A 12,168-nucleotide genomic window follows, 5' to 3' on the forward strand; every position below is an offset into this window, starting at 1 on the left:
TTTCTCTCATTAGTTTAATAGCTGGTGTAGCCTCCCTTATTCATTGTCATCTTCAATTTTCACGTGTAAATCAAGTGGTTTAGTATGTTTCCAGGGTTATGAATGACTGTTATTTCTTGGGTGTCTTCAGGGTCTATCCTTTCTCACAGGCAGCCAGCAAAAGGTGCCCTTTTGTATGAATGTGTCTGGATCATATATTCATACATTGTGACAAATCTGAAGAAAATGAGAGAGAAAATCACTGTTGTTGAACAGTACTGTATTTCTATTCTAAGCAAGTGAGGGAAGATGTTAGCTAACTCATTTTAGTGTTAGCTCACAGTTTGGGTAGCTTTGAGTGCTACAAGTTTTGCATGTATTCAACATTTGATATCTGAGTATCTGGTTCCTTATTAAATGGTATTCCTTTGAGTGTGTGCCTGCTAACAAATATATAGGCTCAATACATGAGAGTGTGGAGTGGGTACATGAATACTAGGCCCAGTGTTCAGTCCAGCCTTTCTTCTTTTTTAAAAAAATATTTTTAAATTAATTAACTTATTTGACTGCATCAGGTCTTATTTGCGGCATGTGGGATCTTTGCTGAGGCACGCGGGATCTTTTGTTGCAATGCGTGGGCACTTCATTGCAGCGTGCGGGCTTCTCTCTAGTTGTGGCGTGCTGGTTTTCTCTTCTCTAGGTGTGGCGTGCGGACTCCAGAGCGTGTGGGCTCTGTAGTTGTGGTGCCCGGGCTCCAGAGAGCATGGGCTCTGTAGTTTGCGGCACGCGGGCTCTCTAGTCAAGGCGCGTGAGCTCAGTAGTTGTGGTGCACGAGCTTATTTGCCCCACTGTATGTGGGATCTTAGTTCCCCGACCAGGGATTGAACCCGTGTCCCCTGCATTGGAAGGTGGATTCTTTACCACTGGACCACCAGGGAAGTCCCTGTCCCAGCCTTTTTTCAATTTTGTATTTGTACCTCTTATATACTTTTTATTTTATGTACAGTAAAACACACCCTTTGTCGTGTACAGTTCTGTGGGTTTTGACAAAGGTATATAATAGTATATCTAGCACCACAATCATGATGTGGAGGGTTTCCATTACCCCTAAAATCCCCTTGTGTTTCTCCTCCTTCTACTCCACAATTTCTTGCAATCACTGTTTCTATAGTTTTGCCTTTTACAAAATGTCATTTAAATGGAATCAAACATTACTTAGCGTCTAGGGTCTAGTTCCTTTTACTTAGCACTCTGAGTTCCCCAGTTTACTTGCAGGCCTTTATCCTTCAGAGACCTCTGTTAGGTTGTAGATGTACTACTCCTAGGATTCGTAATTGCATTTTGTGTGGAGAAAAGACAAGCCAATCTTACTCCATCTTAATTCCACTTATGTCTTACCTCTCTCTAATGTCTTTTTTCATTTGGTTCTTTTTTTATAATTTCCATTTATCTTTTGAACTGTCTCATCTATCGATATTTTTCTGTTCTTGCCATTGCTCCATTCATTTCTATATGCTGCTTGTAATAGATTTTCAGAGTTCTTATCTTACTTCCAGAATATAGGTCTCACAACGCCTTTATCATGTGCTTTTCATTTGACCCATCACAAAGCATTTTCACAAAGTCTTTATTTGGTGGAATACAACTTTATAATTTCTCACTTAAAAAGAAAACTGTTATGCCACTAATTTGCATAGCATTGTAGACAGGATTACTGACTATTTGCAGAGTGAAGAATTCAGAGAGGAAATAAGTGAAGAAATGAAATGACAAAGGTGATAAAGGACCAAGGAACCATGATTTGTGTGACGAGGACTAGACATGTGGGGATGCCTGTACAATAACTAATTACATAGAACCAATTGTTGTACTTGATTTTTAAATGAATTTCATGTATTTTCTAATCTGATTTATATTCTTTGTGATGTTCTGCTGCAGGTCAAAGGCTAGAAAGTTATCATACTTCAAGGAGGAAAGGTGAGCAGCTACTCGGGTGCTATTGAAAGTTTTGGTCTGTGTTCTGGCCAGTGATGTGAGAAATTCAAGTCCTATCAGCTCATTCTTTCAGGCGCTCAGAGAGCATGCTTTTATGATAGATTTTTCCCTATAGGTATGCCTACTTTGTTAATGGAATCTTCATTATTGTTTCTTTCCTTTATTAAATAAAAATCTCTCTTTGAAGTAACTTGGTTAACATTTAAGAACCATTGATAGATTTCCTTTTTATACCATTTTATTATGTATGAAAATAATCTTTTAGTGAAAGTTAAATGTGCCAAAATATTTATTTATCTTTTTATTACTAGCATTTCAGAACTTAGATTTTTTACTCATATTTCTACGATAATCAAACCTTATTTGCTACCTCATTTACAAATATTACCCCACTACTCCTTGAAATTTTAGTTGACTTAATTTTTTTGTATTTTCTCAATAGATTTTATTTTATCTTATTCGAAAAATCCATGGTTATGTGCCTACTGTGCTGTGTAGTTGAGGGTTCCATTGTTCAACTACTAAACAAAATGTCTACTGTATATGTGCTGTTTTTTATTCATAATGCAGTAGTTAAGCCTGAAGAAAATAAGCCTGGCTATGGAAATGCTTATTTGTTGGGAGGGTGCTTGTCTGGATCGATGATGAGAAAAATTGTCTGAGGATGCTGAGGGACTCATTCCAGATGTCAATCTGAGGTCCAGATGAATGCCCCTCTAATAGGACAAATAAGACCCTCATAGCCTGGCTTTATTTGGTGACCCCTCATTGACGACATAATACTACTGCAAGCATGCCTTTTCTTTCTCCAGGGCAAGGCATTATTAACATCCTATCTTATGAGGCAATATTCGCTATATATATGCTAAGTGATCCAAGACTTGCTTCATTTTGCTCACTTTGAACAGAGATGTAGATAGAACTTGTTTAAAGGAAATGTTCTTGAGTAATAAATGAGGAAACAAAAGAAATGTTGCATTAATAAGGGGTCAAGCAATTGTGATGGGTACTGAAAGCCTCATTAGTGTTGGGCTAAAAGAAGGGAACCATGCATGCCTATAATAAATATTGACCATGGAGTCAGTATTAGTGCTTTGTTATTTTTAGTGTTGAGTATTTTTTGAGACTATATCTTTCTTTTGTTGTTGTTGTTGTTGTTTATTTATGGTTTTCTGAGGAAGAAGGGCTGAAATGAGGACCTCCACTTCAGAGAATAGGGGTGAGTAACTATACCTGAGTCCTTTAAAATTCATATGTCATGTGCTCTGTGCCACACCCTGAAGTCTCTGTGTTCATCTGTTCAATGGCTTACTCAATTATATCTTCATGATATGTTCTTTTCTTTGGTTATTGCCTCTACCTTCATTTCCAAATTTTAAATTTTATTTTATCAGAGTTTTGGGTGGACTGACAAATGGAGAATCTTGGAAAATTGTTGGTTTTTTAATACATTTTCGTATTGCAGTGAAATATCCTTTGGTGAAATTAAGCTGTGCTTGGGAGTTTCCGTAACAAATTATGGTTTCAGAATGTTGACCCCATGATTGAGATCATCAGAGTTAGAGCATTTTGGTCAGATCCATAAGATCATTATGGGTCATTATTGCTACTCTTCTCAGTGTTGAATTTGACTTTAATTAGGCGTTTCTCATTTTTTGATGTGAAAAATTATATATTAAACTTTCTGAGATCTTTCTAAGGCCATGAAGATTTTAAATGATACAAAAGCTGGAAGTACTTCATTTTCCTGAAACACAAAAAGATTCAATTTTCCATAGTACATTAATCTCACAAAAGATATCGGGTTGGGTTAATCAAGTGTAGAGATAGTGAAATTTCATATATTAAATAATTAATCATTATTTGTTGTTAAAATTGAAACATCCATCAATAAGGAAAATGGTCTGTATATTCCTTGGCATGATTAACAGGTTTTATGTTACCTAGGGCCTGGTGTTTAATACTTTAGAAATGGGTAAACTCTGTTTTTCTCTTGACAAAGTTATGGTCGCAAATTCTTTGAAGTAATAATTGTTTTTGTTATTTTTATACTTATTTATTTATTTATGTATAGTAATATATATTTTCACTTCTCCAGAACCTAGCAAAGTAATACAAATTAACTCAATAACAACTAATAAAATAGCCATGAACATTAATAATTGTAATATTAGGGAGGAAAAGAGACCTACCAGATACTGACATGAACTGTAGAAACTCATATCATTAAAAAATATTTGAGTATAATTATGAATGACAGGAACACTAGAACATATTTTGGTCTAATAAATATGATCCTAAAATTACATAATTGTTTATTCATCCATGTTAGTATATAAGTAGATTTGTAGTGCATGTTTGCTGTCTTAATGTGTAGAATTAAATTGATACATCGTATTAATGCTGTAAATGGCAAGTATTAAAAATGTACAACCCAGGGTGTTTTAAAAAGGAAGTACTTTTTCCTAGGATTGGGAACAAGATGATGTCCTGTCTCATCACTTCTTTTTTTTTAATTGAAGTATAGTTGATGTACAATATTATATAAGTTATAGGTATAAATATAGTGATTCACAATTTTTTTGTTTTTTGTTTTTTAAACATCTTTATCAGAGTATAATTGCTTTACAATGGTGTGTAAGTTTCTACTTTATAACAAAGTGAATCAGTTATACATATACATATGTTCCCATATCTCTTCCCTCTTGCATCTCCCTCCCTCCCACCCTCCCTATCCCACCCCTCTAGGTGGTCACAAAGCACTGAGGTAATCTCCCTGTGCTATGCGGTTGCTTCCCACTAGCTATCTATTTTATGTTTGGTAGTGTATGTATGTCCATGCCACTCTCTCACTTTGTCCCAGCTTACCCTTCCCCCTCCCCATATCCTCAAGTCCATTCTCTACTAGGTCTGTGTCTTTATTCCCGTCTTGCCACTAGGTTCTTCATGACCTTTTTTTTTTTTTCTCCTTAGATTCCATATATATGTGTTAGCATACTGTATTTGTTTTTCTCTTTCTGACTTACTTCACTCTGTATGACAGACTCTAGCTCCATCCACCTCACTACAAATAACTCCATTTCGTTTCTTTTTATGGCTGAGTAATATTCCATTGTATATATGTGCCACATCTTCTTTATCCATTCATCCGATGAGGGACACTTAGGTTGCTTCCATGTCCTGGCTATTGTAAATAGAGCTGCAATGAACATTTTGGTACAGGACTCTTTTTGAATTATGGTTTTCTCAGGGTATATGCTCAGTAGTGGGATTGCTGGGTCGTATGGTAGTTCTATTTTTAGTTTTTTAAGGAACCTCCATACTGTTCTCCGTAGTGGCTGTATGAATTTACATTCCCACCAACAGTGCAAGAGTGTTCCCTTTTCTCCACACCCTCACCAGCATTTAATGTTTCTAGACTTTTTGATGATGGCCATTCTGACCAGTGTGAGATGATATCTCAGTGTAGTTTTGATTTGCATTTCCCTAATGATTAATGATGTTGAGCATCCTTTCATGTGTTTGTTGGAAATCTGTATATCTTCTTTGGAGAAATGTCTAATTATGTCTTCTGCCCATTTTTGGATTGGGTTTTTTGTTTTTTTGTTGTTGAGCTGCATGAGCTGCTTGTAAATTTTGGAGATTAATCCTTTGTCAGCTGCTTCATTTGCAAATATTTTATCCCGTTCTGAGGGTTGTCTTTTGGTCTTGTTTATGGTTTCCTTTGCTGTGCAAAAGCTTTTAAGTTTCATTAGGTCCCATTTGTTTATTTGTGTTTTTATTTCCATTTCTCTAGGAGCTGGGTCAAAGGGGATCTTGCTGTGATTTATGTCATAGAGTGTTCTTCCTATGTTTTCCTCTAAGAGTTTGATAGTGTCTGGCCTTACATTTAGGTCTTTAATCCATTTTGAGTTTATTTTTGTGTATGGTGTTAGGGACTGTTCTAATTTCATACTTTTACATGTAGCTGTCCAGTTTTCCCAGCACCACTTATTGAAGAGGCTGTCTTTTCTCCACTGTATACTCTTGCCTCCTTTATCAAAGATAAGGTGACCATATGTTCGTGGGTTTATCTCTGGGCTTTCTATCCTGTTCCATTGATCCATATTTCTGTTTTTGTGCCAGTACCATACTGTCTTGATTACTGTAGCTTTGTAGTATAGTCTGAAGTCAGGGAGCCTGATTCCTCCAGCTCCATTTTTCGTTCTCAAGATTGCTTTGGCTATTCGGGGTCTTTTGTGTTTCCATACAAATTGTGAAAGTTTTTGTTTTAGTTTTGTGAAAAATGCCAGTGGTAGTTTGACAGAGATTGCATTGAATCTGTAGATTGCTTTGGGTAGTAGAGTCATTTTCACAATGTTGATTCTTCCAATCCAAGAACATGGTATATCTCTCCATCTATTTGTATCATCTTTAATTTCTTTCATCGGTGTCTTTTAATTTTCTGCATACAGGTCTTTTGTCTCCTTAGGTAGGTTTATTCCTAGATATTTTATTCTTTTTGTTGCAATGGTAAATGGGAGTGTTTTCTTAATTTCACTTTCAGATTTTTCATCATTAGTATATAGGAATGCAAGAGATTTCTGTGCATTAATTTTGTATCCTGCTACTTTAGCAAATTCATTGATTAGCTCTAGTAGTTTTCTGGTAACATCTTTAGGATTCTCTATGTATAGTATCATGTCATCGGTGAACAGTGACAGCTTTACTTCTTCTTTTCCAATTTGGATTCCTTTTATTTCTTTTTCTTCTCTGATTGCTGTGGCTAACACTTCCAAAACTATGTTGAATACTAGTGGTGAGAGTGGGCAACCTTGTCTTTTTCCTGATCTTAGTGGAAATGGTGTCAGTTTTTCACCATTGAGGACGATGTTCGCTGTGGGTTTGTCATATATGGCCTTTATTATGTTGAGGAAAGTTCCCTCTATGCCTACTTTCTGCAGGGCTTTTATCATAAATGGGTGTTGAATTTTGTCAAAAGCTTTCTCTGCATCGATTGAGATGATCATAGGTTTTTCTCCTTCAATTTGTTAATATGGTGTATCACGTTGATTGATTTGCATATATTAAAGAATCCTTGCATTCCTGGAATAAACCACACTTGATCATAGCGTATGATCCTTTTAATGTGCTGTTGGATTCTGTTTGCTAGTATTTTGTTGAGGATTTTTGCATCTATGTTCATCAGTGATATTGGCCTGTAGTTTTCTTTCTTTGTGACATCTTTGTCTGGTTTTGGTATCAGGGTGATGGTGGCCTCGTAGAATGAGTTTGGGAGTGTTTCTCTCTCAGCTATATTTTGGAAGAGTTTGAGAAGGATGGGTGTTAGCTCTTCTCTAAATGTTTGATAGAATTCGCCTGTGAAGCCATCTGGTCCTGGGCTTTTCTTTGTTGTAAGATTTTAATTCACAGTCTCAATTTCAGTGCTTGTGATTGGTCTGTTCATATTTTATATTTCTTCCGGGTTCAGTCTCAGAAGGTTGTGCTTTTCTAAGAATTTGTCCATTTCTTCCAGTTTGTCCGTTTTATTGGCATAGAGTTGCTTGTAGTAATCTCGCATGATCGTTTGTATTTCTGCAGTGTCAGTTGTTACTTCCCCTTTTTCATTTCTAATTCTATTGATTTGAGTCTTCTCCCTTCTTTTCTTGATGAGTCTGGCTAATGGTTTATCAATTTTGTTTATCTTCTCAAAGAACCAGCTTTTAATTTTGTTGATCTTTGCTATCATTTCCTTCATTTCTTTTTCATTTATTTCTGATCTGATCTTTATGATGTCTTTCCTTCTGCTAACTTTGGGGTTTTTTTGTTCTTCTTTCTCTAATTGCTTTAGGTGCAAGGTTAGGTTGTTTATTTGAGATGTTTCTGTTTCTTAAGGTAGGATTGTGTTGCTATAAACTTCCCTCTTAGAACTGCTTTTGCTGCATCCCATAGGTTTTGGGTTGTCGTGTCTCCATTGTCGTTTGTTTCTAGGTATTTTTTAATTTCATTTGTAAAGGTTGTACTCCATTTGTAATTATTATAGAATATTGCTTATATTTCCCGTGGTGTACAATATAGCTTGTAGCTTATTTTATACTTAATAGTTTGTACCTGTTATTTCACTACACCTAATTCATCCTCTCCCTTCCCTCTCCCCAGTGGTAACCACTACTTTGTTCTCTATATCTGTGAGTCTTCTTCTTTTTGTTACATTCACTAGTTTGTGAAGCCCTTGTGATGTCCTTGTCTGACTTTGGTATCACTGTTAAGTTGGCCTCATAGTATGAGTTAGGAAGTGTTTCTTCCTCCTCTATTTTTTGAAAGAGTTTGAGAAGTATTGATGTCAATTCTTCCTTAAATGTTTGGTAGAATTCACCAGTGAAGCATATGGTCCTAGGCTTTTCTTTGCTGGTAGTTTTTTTTTTTTTTTTTTTAATTTCTGACTCAGTCACTTTTTTATTAATCTGTCATGGTCCATTTGGGCCGTCATAACAGACACCACTGACCAGGTAGCGTATAAACAATAGAAATTTATTTTTCAAGTTTTGGATGCTGGAATACCAGCATGGTTGAAATCAGGGGGCTGGTATGCTCGGGTTAGGGCCCTCTTCTGAGTTGAAGACTTCTTGTATCTTCACATGGTGAAAGGAATAAAAGAGTTTAGTGGAGGTCTCTTTTATAAGAAAGGAATCTTATTCACCAGGTCTCCACCATTATGGTGCAAACACTTCCCAAGGGCCCCACCTACTAATCCGTTAACTTTTGGGGGTTGTGATTTTAAAATATGAATTTTGGGGGGATGCAAAAATTCAGACCATAGCGAGGTCAATTAGGATTTTCAATTTATTCTTGAGTTATTTTTGATAGTTTTTATGTTTTATTTGGAATTAGTCCATTACATCTAGATTGTTTAATTTGTTGGTATACACTTGTTCGTAGTATTGTTTATAACCCTTTTCATTTCTTTGAAATCAGGAATAATGTGCCTGTGTCCATTTGTGACATTAGTAAGTTGAATCTTCTCTCTTTTCCTCTGGTCAGTTTAGCTAAAACTTCCTGAATTTTGTTGAAGTGTTCAAAGAATCAGTTTTTGGTTTCATTGATTTTTTATTCAATTGATTATCTCAATCTTTAATCTTTATTATTTTCTATGCTAATCTTTATTTTCTTCCTTTTCTTGCTTTATGTTTGGGTTTCTTGTCTTCTACCTTCTTAAGGTATAAGGTTATATTATTCACTTGAAATCTTTCTTCATTTTTTAATGTAAGTTTTAAAAGCTATAAAATTTTCCCCTCAAGTACTTCTTTTGACATCTCATAAGTTTTGGAATGTTGTATGATAATTTTTATTGATCTCAAATAATTTAATAATTTACCTTGAGAATGAGAGAATCTTATTTGATTCATTGTTTATTAGGAATGTGTTTCTTAATCTCCACTTGTGTGTGAGTCTTCTAAAATTCCTTGTGTTACCGATTTCTAATTTAATTCCATTGTGGTCAGTGAACATACTTCGTATGATTTCAATGTTTTAAAATTTATTTAAACTTATTTTGGGTGTTATTTCTGGTCTATTCTGAAGAATGTTCCTTATGCACTTGAGAAAAATGTGTAATCTTCTGCTTTTAGGTGGAGTGTTCTGCGTAAGTCCGTTAGGTGTAGTTGATTTATGGTGTTGTTCAAGTGCTCTATTTCCAGAATGATCTTCTCTCTAATTTTTCTATTGGTTATTAAAAGTAGGACATTGAAGTATCCACATATTGTAGAGATGTCTGTTTCTCTCTTCAATTCTGTGCAATTTTGCTTCAAATATTTTGGGACTCTGTTGTTAGGTGTGTAAATGTTTATGATTGCCATATCTTCTTAATCGATTGACTCTTTTATCAATGTTTAATTGACCCATGAAACAATTTTTGTTTGAAAACAAATTTTGTCTGATATTAGTATAGTCACTCTAGCTCTCTTTTGGTTACAACTTATATGAAATATTTATTTCATGCTTTTATTTTCAACCAGTTTGTCTCTTTGAATGCAAAGTGTGTCTCTTGCAGATAACATACAGTTGGATCATGTTTTTAAATCCATTTTGCCAATCTCTGCCTTTCACTTATACATTTTATACTATTTCTGTTTAATGTAATTACTGATAAGGAGGACTACTGCCATTTTGCTGTTCATTTTTTTCTGTGTCTTACATGTTTTTTGGTTTTCACTATTGCTTTTTTTGTGTTAAGTAGATATTGTTGAGTGCACCATTTAAAATTTGTTTCCTTGTTGTTTTTACTATATATATTTTAAGTTATTTTCTTAGTGGTTGCCCTAGGGGTAACAATTAACTTCTTAATTTATAACAAACTAGTTCTAATTAATACCAATTTAATTTCAATAGTATATAAAATCTTTGCTTCCATATTGCTCCATTTCCCCTGTGTGTTGGCATTGTCACAAATTATGTCTCTATACTTACGTACTCATCACCACAGACTGATAATTTTTGTTTTATGCAGTTATTCAAGCATATGATAAGAAAAGAGAGGAGTTACAAAAAACACATTAATATTGGCTTTTATATTCACTTGTGAAGTTACCTTTACTGATATTATTTATTTCTTGATGTGGATTCAAGTTATTGTATATGGTCCATTCATTTCAGCTTGACTTCCTTTGACATTTGTTGTAGGGCAAGGCTGCTGCCAAAGAACATTCTCAGTTTTTATTGTCTGAGAATGTCTTAATTTCTCCTTCATTTTTGTAAGGCATTATTGTCAGATCAAGAATTCCTAGTTGAATGTCTTTTCGTTGCATAACTTTGAAACTATCATCCTACTGCCTTCTGACCCCATGTTGTATGATGAAAAATCACTTGTTATTTTATTGAAGATCACTTCTATGTGATGAGTCCCTTCTCTATTGCTGCTTTCAAGGTTCTCTCTTTGACTTTCTATTTGAACAGTTTCATAATGATGTGTCTCAGTATGAATCTGTTTGAATTTATCCTACATGGAGTTCATTAGACTGCTTGTATAGGTAGTTTATAACTTTTAATCAACTTTGGGTAGTTTTGTCCATTATTACTTGAAATATACTTTCTGTTCCTTTCTTTCTTCTTTTGTGACTCTCATTATGCATAGGTTGGTACACTGGATGGTAGCCTCATAGGACTTTTAGGTTATGTCCATTAAAAAATAAATTTTCTCTTCCTATAACTGGATAATTTCTGTTGACTTATCTTCAAGTTAGTTTTATTTTTTCAGCTCAATTTGTCATGGAGCCCTTTTTGTGAGTTTTTCAACACTTGCTATTGTGCTTTTCAACTCCAGAATTTCTACTTGATTTGTTTGAAAACTTTCTGTCTCTTTATTGATACACCTATTTCATGAGACAGTGCTTGTGGCGTTCATCTAGTTCTTAAATATGTTTTCCATTAACTCTTTCAACATATTTAAAGTAACTGATTTAAAATATTTGTCTTTGAGTCCAATGTGTTGGCTTTTCAGGGAGAGTTTCTATTGCTCGTTCTTTTTTTTTTTTTTTTTTCTCTGTGTGTGGGACATACTTCATTGTTTCCTTGAATGCCCAGTACTTTTATGTTGAAAATTCGACATTATGAATATCATAATGTGGCAACTCTGGAAATCAGACCATCTGCCTTCCCTGTTTGTCTGTTGTTGCTTTTTGTTGTTGAAGTTGTTTGTGGTACGTGTTCACTGAAGACTGTTTCATTAGATTTGTGGTCATCTAAAAATTGGACAAAGATTTCCTTAGAAATCTTGAAGACAAAAAATGTCCCTGTCTTTGCAGAAGTCTCTCTGTGTATGTTAGTATATGCCTTTAACACTTAGCCAGGCATTTTAAGCTTTCCCTTAGCCTCAGTTTTTGCTTGTCAAGAGCCTCAAGTTCACTCACAGAGGAGACCTTAGGCCTTCTCAAGTCTTCCCTGAATAGGCACATAACTCTACATCTGTGCTGCCCTTATAGATTATGAGGAACACATGGAATCACCTGATAGCCATTATTTCAAAAACACAAAAAATTCATTCCTGAACTTTCCTCATAAGGTTTTGGTTTAATTTATTTTCTGTTACAACTGTAATCCATTGCATTAGGCAGCAGTGAAAAACAATGCAAATTACCACCAATCTAGCTGCTATAGCATTGACTGACTTCTGAATTAGAAGAAAGAAAAGCAAGTCTTTGAACCAGTGTTTTAGGGAGC

At 34.9% G+C, this 12,168-nt stretch overlaps 1 non-coding gene across 1 annotated transcript; it reads left to right on the plus strand.

The window, feature by feature from the left end:
• Nucleotides 1-2,609: 2,609 nt before the first annotated feature.
• LOC137752743 (small nucleolar RNA SNORD109A) lies at nucleotides 2,610-2,676 on the plus strand. The gene has a single exon (XR_011071277.1). It is a non-coding gene; the product is annotated as a small nucleolar RNA SNORD109A (small nucleolar RNA).
• The last annotated feature ends 9,492 nt before the right edge of the window (nucleotides 2,677-12,168 follow it).

This window comes from Eschrichtius robustus, chromosome 1 (genome assembly GCF_028021215.1).
Source record: "Eschrichtius robustus isolate mEscRob2 chromosome 1, mEscRob2.pri, whole genome shotgun sequence".
In the NCBI taxonomy this organism is placed as follows: Eukaryota; Metazoa; Chordata; class Mammalia; order Artiodactyla; family Eschrichtiidae; genus Eschrichtius; species Eschrichtius robustus.